Source organism: Quercus robur, chromosome 12 (genome assembly GCF_932294415.1).
Source record: "Quercus robur chromosome 12, dhQueRobu3.1, whole genome shotgun sequence".
Taxonomy (NCBI): domain Eukaryota; kingdom Viridiplantae; phylum Streptophyta; class Magnoliopsida; order Fagales; family Fagaceae; genus Quercus; species Quercus robur.
In genome coordinates this window covers 27,556,103-27,565,961 of record NC_065545.1, presented here as the reverse complement: position 1 = coordinate 27,565,961, position 9,859 = coordinate 27,556,103, and positions in this window count along the sequence as shown.

The window sequence follows — 9,859 nt, the reverse complement described above, 5'->3', positions numbered from 1 at the left end:
GATAAAAAAACAAAACAAAATTTTACTTTACATTGTCCAAAATACTTTTATTTATTTATATTATTTTTAATGACATTCACCAAAATACATTGGCCAAGTTTTTTTTTTTTTTTTTTAATTATTTTGTTTTATATACATATCCATTACGTGGTCTCAAATGAAACATATCAGTCATGAGACCTCATTTGGAAATATGAGACTTGAGTTTAGAACTTAAAACAATATATATATATATATATATATATATATACCTATATGAATATGTTTGTAAAAATAGAATAATGGGCAAAAGAGGTTGGCCAAAAGCATGCAAACTTTAATATTTAAAATTTAATTGGTAAAGGCAAGTTTGCACACTTTAACTATGCCTTTGGTTCCAAATTAAAAAGCCAGCTTATTTTACTATTCAGTTTATTTTTATTACTATTCATGAGTTTCACTGTACTTTTTAGTACTATTTATGGATTTCATTGTACTATTTTAACTTATTTTTACTTTTATCTACAATATTTTCAGTAAAAGCAAAATAAGCGGATTATAAACAGACGTCCTAAATTCTAATGATGTTATTGGTATAGGCAATGTGTCCAATGTTCACTTTTAGTATTTAAAATTTAAAAATGATTCTTATTTAATTGTTCTTCAATCCCCTTTGTAAGAACCAAGTACGAGACTTTTGGGCCTTAAATTACTTGGGCTCACAACTTATTTGTAGTAGGTTTGAGGATTTCCTACTTTGGGTCGTTCTCGGCAGAGAGACTCAAAGCAACACTCAGTTTATTCTTTCTCACTTGATTGTTTTCTCTCAATTTTTGAACCCCTTCTTCTCCCCAATTTCTTCTATTTATAGCCAAGGTTAGTGGGGAGATTATGATTACAGCCACCGTTAGTGCTACTAAGGGTCCAATATTATCTGGTCAAAGTGGATGTTTAGGTGAGAGGGCGGTGCAGCATTTATGACCTTGGAACTTGGTTCTTGCCTGATGGATATGTTCGGTAACTCAGTTTCCCGTGCATATCAGGAGTTTCCCGTGCATGTCATGACTTTCCCGGACACGGCCAATTCACTTGCCCGGGAAAGTTAAACTGATCGTCTGTTGGAACTCAGACCCCAAAACTTGTTTTCACGTTAAGGCAGTTTCAAGAAGGGCGTAGGGTAACTGGACCTTTCCGCTGGGCCTGCATCCAAAACCGGTATGGGCCTGGGCCCAAGACCTGTATGGGCTTTGGGGTCTCGGTGCCGTACACCCTTAATTTTTTGAGTTCTAGTTAACTCAATTCATCTACATAAAAAAATGGATTGAAATCTCAACCTGATAATAAATATAAATCATCATAGAACAATATCATAAGTTGAAGTTCTATCATATCCAATTTAATACCCTTATTTTTTTTTTAGTAGTAGGACTAAGAAAACTAAAAATTATTATTATTATTATTATTGTTATTATTATTATTATTATTATTATTATTATTATTATCATCATCCAGTTAGAGATAGATTCATTTTAATTTATTACATAACCTTTATAAACTATATGATATCAATAACAAAAATTAAAAAAAATTAATAATAATAATAATGCTAAGGATATATACTATAAATTGTGTTACATGAAAGATCCTTACAAACTAAATAACCTTTCACCAACCATTTACCAATCACAAAAAACAAAATGGCACCAATCACATATACTTATCACACACAAAAAAAAAAAAAAAAAAAAAAATTACCAATCACAAAAAATAAAATGGCACCAATCATATATACTTATCGCTTTAGTTTGTAAGTTTTTTGTAAAAACAATGGGAAAATTACATTTTATCCCTTAAACTATACATTATTTTACATAAATTATTTGAATGCACATTTTACCTCCTAAACTGTACTCATTTTTACCCTTACCTCTCTAAACTATGCTACATTTTACACTTACCTCCCTAAACTTTGAGAATATACACTTATTTCACTAAACAATTACTCGTGTGATGAGGTGCAAAGTATTGCACGAGTAATAGTTTAGTGGGTAAGTATGCATTCATATAGTTTAGGTAGGTAAATGTAGAAGGGGGTATATAGTAAAATTTGTAAAGTGTAATTTCATCAAAAAAATTTGTAGTAGCTGTAACATTTTTCAAAAAATAATTTAGACATTCATTTAGGAAAATTGAAATTCTAATACCAATTTTATTATTAAAAAAATTACAAATTTATATTGTAATGTCAATGAATATAATTGGCGGATTACATAAACTTAATAAATGAATGTTTGGATAATTTTTTTTTTGTAATTGACTACATGTCAATTTGTAAGTTTTATTAGTAAAATTTCTAGTACAATGTAGTTGTAAATTGACCTTCAGCCCAACAGATGTGAGTGATGGCCCAATAAGCCCACAATAATAGATTTGTTAGAGAGTGGATTTAACAGGTGAAGACTTAATGAATCAAGTATGAGTCACAATGGATTGGTTTAGTGCTATAGTGATTGAGAAGTATAATTTGAAGAGAAAAACACTCATCGGTCAAATCCAAGGAAGGTTGTTCTTAAATAAATTTCAGATTCTCATGAATACACAGAGTTCTTCTATTTTTTTTTTTATTAGATCCCCCTTTCTGTCAAGGAATCCCTTCCCTTATATACTCATTCCCCTTCTCCCCATCTTAGCCTTCCACTTGTTGATCAAGTAAGTGATCTTCTGGATGCTTGTCCCATCAAAACCTTCCTAAAGTCTCTGTGTGTAGTTGTAAGGCTAAATATCACTGTTCAGATATCACTTCCACATAAATGCGGCCAATTGATTAGGTGTAGAGCATTCAATGTGATGGTAGCAGCCTTCTTCTTAGATATTTCTTAGTTCACTGTTGACTCTTCTCTTTGAAACTTATCCTCCCAAGTATGGTTGCCTCTTACCTAGTATTTGTTGGGTGGTTGAGCTTTAGACCCCCGCTCTGCTTTTCGAGGAAGTTTGGCTCCTCAGGAAACGTTACTTGTTTGTTGCTACCGGCCCTTGTCCTCGGCCCACTAACCCACTTTCCCTAATTAGTATTTGGTTGTCCTCGAGCTCCTTAGCATCCTCGGGCATGGCCCACGACCCAATACCCCTACTCAGTTCTTTTATCCCCACAATAGCCCCTCAAAACTCCAGTCTTTCTCTCTTCTGAGAAAAATGGGGTTTTGATTTTATGTTATTGAGTTTCCCACGCTCATGGAACCTTCTCACATGTGAGTGTCTTTTCACCTACAATGAGCACATTCTTGACACTTCGGCATCTAAGACGCCTCATTAATTACTTCACATGGCATCTTGTCCCCCACATTCTATGGTGTGATGAGAATATTATGGCAGAGGTTTTTTATAGGGACTTAAGCGGGAACTTTCCCGCTCACTCTCTCTTCCTATATAAAACATTCAAAGAACCTAAATCCTCCATTTTTTTGAATCTTCAAACTCTCAAGAAATGGTTCGAGGTGTTCCTTTCCTATACTTTTGTAAGTACCCTTTAGCCCACATATTGACTGTTAGGACCCTCTCTTTCTCAGCCCCTTGTTTTTCGCCTCATTCTTTTAACACCCTTTTTTGACTTCCTAGATGGGTAGGTTTGCTAGTTTGGTAAATACCCTTGAGGGTATAGAAAACTCTAAGGCCCGATACAATATACCACCTAGGGTCTCTATTCGGCATTGCCTTCAAGGAGAATGGCATGCTCTAAGGTTAGAGGGGGAGGTGGTGATCCCTATGATTGCCTTCATAGACGGAGGGATAAGGATCCCTATGGGTAGAGTGATTAGGAATTTCTTAATTGCCCATAAACTCTGCCCGACCCAATGTTCCCTATACGTATTTAGGATACTAGGTTATGTGGACACCCTCAATGAAAAGATGGGTGTAAATCTCACCCTTCATGATGTTAATTGGGTATATAATTGCCAGCTCCTTAAGAGTACGAGATACTATCTTAAAACTAGGGTCCTTGAAGTCAGACTCAACTTGTGTCTCCCCGAATCTAACAAGGGCATGGACCAGGATTTTTTGATTATCCCGGGAGAATGGCATGATAAACTTCATTGCCCAACATGAGAGGGGAAACAAGGTGTGGTACTTAAGCTTAGGTTCCCTGTTTTAAAAATGGATACTTTAACTTCCTAGCTTGTTGTTTCTCTTCTTCTAACTCAAAAGTTTATTCCTAGATGCTTACCAAACCCTTTTCTCTAATTATGTCTTTGTTTCCTGAATTTTTTTTTAATTTTTTATTATTATTATTTTTTTTTACAGATAAAAACTTCACAGCCCCTAATCTCAATCTCGTTAACGAGCATGACCTTACCAAGATATTCAAGTCCGAAATCTTCCTCCATACGGACGAACAACTACGGGCCGCCCACATCATCTTGGGATATAAGTCGATCTCCACAAGTTTTCAATCTCCCAAGTACATCATAACCGTGAAAGACCCTCCTCTATTGCAACAAATCCATATTGCAGTACCCAGCTTCCTTGGCGGTCCTCCTCCTGTAGGCACCCAGCTAGTTGAATTGCCCATTCAACAAACTTCTGGGGAAGAAGCAACCTCTTCGCACCAAGCTCCTGAGGAAGAGGTGACCAAAGTAATTGAGGTTATAGATTCCAAAGAGGACTTCAAGGTCTTTGATTGGTCATCCCCCATCAAATCTCTCCAAGCTTCCTTCTCCGATTTACCTCCTGCTCAAGTAAGCAGCAACCAAGAGCCCTCTAACATTCTTGAAGTTATGGTGCTCCAAAGGAAAAAGAACACCAGTCTGCTAGAGCTCTTGGAATCACATGTTGGAGGGTCTACCCCTAAGGTGGCTGTTCAATCTCGCCCTCCTACACCTTTTCCTACCCATATATCCCATTCCAAACTAGCAGAGAAGAAGAGGATGAAGGATAAAAAAGGGAAGGACATGTCTGAAGAAGGCGAGGTTGTACCTTTTAAGGAGCTTAAACCCCAAAAAGGGGCAAAAATTGCAAAAGGGGCACAAAAGAAGCCCTCGACCGAGGGTACAGGCATAGAGAGAGTACCCGAGCGCAACCCTAGGGTTCCAACCTGGAACCTACCACTCGAGCTGGACGAAGCCCCATTCCCCTTAGACTCTTCCAATAGGGACTTGCAGAAGGGCAAGGCTGGCTATGTGGCCAATGCACTAAAATAGCCCCTGCTTCTGCCTTAGGATATGGCCGACTTGAAAACTCTAAAAAGGCATGAGGTGTTCCTGATCTTAAAAAGAGACTTGGTCAAGGTATGCCAATCAGTCCATTTCTTATATTACTATGTGCATCTTTCTTCCACTATCATCGTTACATATATTCATTATCGTGTATATATATATATATATATATATTTTGATGGATTCACTGTGTTACCTTCTTCTAGGCCATCCAAACAACAAACATTGCTGAGGAGTGGGTGGATGATGCCCACACTCAGCTAAAGGAGGAGGAAGCAAGGTGTATAGCTATTGTCTAAACTCTAGCTGTGGTGGAGAAAAGAATTAAAGACCTTAACACCAAGCTGATTGAGGCCAATAGAGAGAGGAAGAGTGTTGAAGATGCACTAGCTGGCACTGAGAAGTAGGCCGAGGATCAACATCTGCAGCTTCGCCAAACTGAGGAACAATTGGTCATTGCTTGTGAGTAGATCAAGGCTCAAAAGAAAGAGCTGGATAAAAAAGAAGAGGCTATCACCCAAGTTGAATAGTCTGGTTACGACATAGGGGTGAAGGAAATGGAGGACGCTCTCAGGGCCCAAGTCACGAGAGTTTGCCGAGGTTATTGCCTACAAGTGTGGACTGAGGCGTTAAATTTGGCCAAAGTAGAAGCTTCCTTGGATTTGAGGAAGAAGGAGAACATTTTCTACCCTCCAGCCCTACGAATAGCAACTTCTCAGGCCTCCCAGGCAACCACTGCCCCCAAGGTTCCCCTAACTATCCAGCCTGTTGACAAGGCCCTTGCCATTGCTTTATCCATGGCCAAAGCTTCTACAGCCACTCAACCGGCCAACATGGGTACCACAAAAGCTATCTCTGATCCAGCACAAGCCTCAAAATAGAAAGAAGCTTCCCAAGGAAAAGAGGTTACTTCCAAAACTACCTCGAGGCCTCCAAAAGCACCAAAAGAGAAAGTGGCTTCCCAAGGGAAAGAGGTTGAGCATTCAAATCCACCACAACAATTAAGGCTGACCCTTCTCCATCCAAAGGCAATTAGGACTCTACTCTTCCTCATTATGCTCGCTAACCCACCACTTTTATGAACTTCAACTGATAGGCCAAGAATATTTTGACCACTTGTGATGAATTAATTGATTAATTAGCCAAGTTTAGTAATTAATCAAATTAACATGGAAAATGTGTGGTAGCACAAACAAATCACCAATAAACTAAAGTGCAGCGAAAATTAAATTGACATGGGGATTTGTTTACGAATGGGGAAAACCTACACGGCAAAAACTCTACCGGGTGATTTTAAGGTCACTACTCCCGAGAATCCATTATTATCAAAACAAGCGGTTACAAGTAAAGGAATTGCAGTACCTATACTAACCTACAGTTGAACCCTTACCCCAATATCCAATTGGACTTGTTTTGTAGTGACAATCTCTCCTTTTCAATGCACGGTTCCCAATACGTGACTAACCAATAGATGCGCAAATCCCAGTACGTGACTTAATCACCAACTTGAGAAGAATGTTGGCTGCAAAGTTCTTCAATTCATCACACGATGAATATCAAGAAGCTCCTTGGTCACAAAACCCTACGGTATACAAACACAATAGCTTCTTTAAGAGAAAGATGAACTAGGGCAAATTCTGTCTCTGGTCACAATTTGCATGAATAAGACTTTGCTCCACACTTGTGCAACTTGTGTAACCTTTGACAGCCCTCAAAATAATCCTTATATATGTTTAGGGTTGTGAGAAAAGAAAGCCTAAACACATATTCACAGATTGGATGAAAAACAGCTCTAAAAAACTGAGTTTCATAAACCTCGATAGATAGCCATCTATCAAGCTAGCTATTAAGCCATGGGCTTCAGCAGCTTTTAAACCTCGATAGATGCTAGTTGTCGAGCTTTGAAATCCAACACTTCATTACTTGATTCTTGAACAGACTTGCATGGCTTTAACACTTGAACTTGAAACCTTATTTCTTGAAGCATTATACACATCCTAGATCTACCCAATTACAAGTAAAGTGTGTTTTGTCAAAGGATTAGCCAATTATATAAAATATTGACATATGTTCCTAACACTGAATCACATATGTCCTAACATCAACCTTTTTTTGTTTTTTTTTTTTTTTGTTTTTGTTTTTTTGTTTTGTTTTTAATAGAAAGAGAATGTCTCACAGTGTAATGTACTCCCATGTTTTTGCAAGGAAAAATTCTATAACTCAATGAAAAGTCTCAGTTCTTAATTAATGAAAAATTTCAATTCCTTTTTTTTTTTTTTTTTTTTTTTTTAAGCATAATACACCTTGTTATCTACCTTATCTCAATAATGGCTACATTTGAATGTATAGAAATGACTTTGTAAGTCCCCAAAGATTGTTAATTGGCACAAAACCATTCTTGTATATTCACAAATACCCAAGCAATAAAGCAAAAGAAATGCTTAATAAAATACTTATGTACTTGAGATTGAATCAAATGAACGATATTAATGCATTCAAGGTGTGTGATCCGAGGAGCAATGCATACTGAAATTACGCTTATCATTAAAGAATATTTCATGAATATACTTTTAAATACTTTAAGTGATACTCATTGAGATTTCTTCAATTAGGGTGCTCTGCTAAGAGTCTGTATTATCCATTACTAGTAAATCAAGTGCTAATTTACCCAAGGTAGGTGATTCGTGGAATCGAACCTGACTAAGTTTCTGTTTAGCCCTCAACGATAAGTTAGGTGTTAATTTACCCAAGGTAAGTAATTCGACGAATCAAACTTGACCAAGGTTCTGTTTAACACTTAGAAAAGTAAGAAGCATTAATTTACCCAAGGTATGTAGTCCGAGGAACCTGGCATAACCAAGGTTCCATTTAACACTTAGAAAAATAAAAAAAAAGTATTAATTTACTCAAGGTATGTGGTCCGAGGAACCAGGCATGACCGAGGTTTTATTTAGCACTCAGAAAAGTAAAAAGCATTAATTTACCTAAGGTATATGGTTCAAGGAACTAGGTACAACCAAGGTTCTGTTTAACACTTAGAAAAGTAAGAAGCATTAATTTACCCAAGGTATGTGGTTTGAGGAATCAGGCATGACCGAGGTTCTGTTTAACACTTAAAAAAGTAAGAAGCATTAATTTATCCAAGGTATGTGGTTAGAGGAACAAGGCATGACCAAGGTTTTGTTTAACACTTAAACAAATAAAATTGGGGCATGTAATCGTAAAGACAAAAGATGGCTAGATTGCCTTTCATTAATAATAATACCTTCGAAGATTATTTACATTCCACGAACATGGTATAACGTTTTCATTTAAATCTTACAGAAAATAAGCTCCTATCTCGGCCACCTAAGTGATGTGGTATGGCCTCTCCCAGCTAGGTCATAATTTCCCCCAAGATGGGTTCTTTGCATTTCCCACTACTTTTCTTAGCACCAAATCCCCCCATGCTAATGGTCTAACCTTCACACCTGTATCATACCCCTGTTTGGGTTTTTGTTGGTAGTGTGCCAATTGGACCATGACCGCTTCTCTTCGTTCATCAACTAAGTCCAAACTCCTCTCTAATAGTTAATCAATTCTATTAGGGGTGAACAAGCTTGACCTTAACGTCGGAAACCCAGTCTCCAAAGGGATCACAACCTTGGACCCATACGTCATAGAAAAAGGCGTTTCCCCAGTTGATCGATGAGGAGTTGTCCTATATGTCCAAAGAACATGTGGGAGCTCTTCAGCCCACCTACCCTTTGCTTCATCCAACCTCTTCTTAAGCCCACTGACTATAACTTTGTTGACTGCTTTTGCTTGTCCATTCCTTTGCGGATAGGCCGAGGTTGAATATCTGTTCCGAATACCCAGTTCACAACAATATCTCTTGAAGTTCTTACTATCAAACTGGAGCCCATTGTCCAAGATGAGCATATGAGGAATCCTAAATCGGGTGACAACATTCTTCCAAATAAACTTCTTCGCGTCAACATCCCTAATGTTGGACAATGGTTCAGCCTCGACCACTTTGTGAAGTAATCGATTCCAACAAGAAGCCATCTTCGATTTCCCACAACTCTGGGGAATGGCACTACAATATCCAGGCACTACAATATCCAAGCCCTACTGAGCAAATGGCCATGGACTAGACAAAGGATTGAGTACACCCTTAGGCTGGTGAATGTTTAAAGTAAATCTTTGGCATTGATCACACTTTTTAACATACACTTGCGCTTCTCTTTGCATACTGGGCCACCAGTAACCCTGAGTGAGAGCTCTGTGCGATAAGGATCTGTCCGCTGTATGACTTCCACATATTCCTTCATGCAATTCCTCCAAGAGTGGCTCCACTGTTTTAGGATGGACATATCAAGTACGGCCTTGAAAAAGAGCATTTATTCAATTTTTGTTCCTCGGACAACCAGAAGTGAGGAGTTTTCTTCCATAATATCCCCTCCTTCAAAAATGAAACTATGGGATCCATCTAACTAGGAACAGCCCTAATCTAAAGTACGCTAACTTTTCTCGCGTCCTCCTCGACAGGCCTCACCAGATCCTTAACGAGGATAATTCGAGGAAGGTCCTGTTCAGCAGAGGTCGCCAATGTTGCCAAAGAATCTGCATGAGCATTCCTATTCCTCGGGACTTGTTGTATGGAAAAAGACTCAAAACCAGATTGTAAC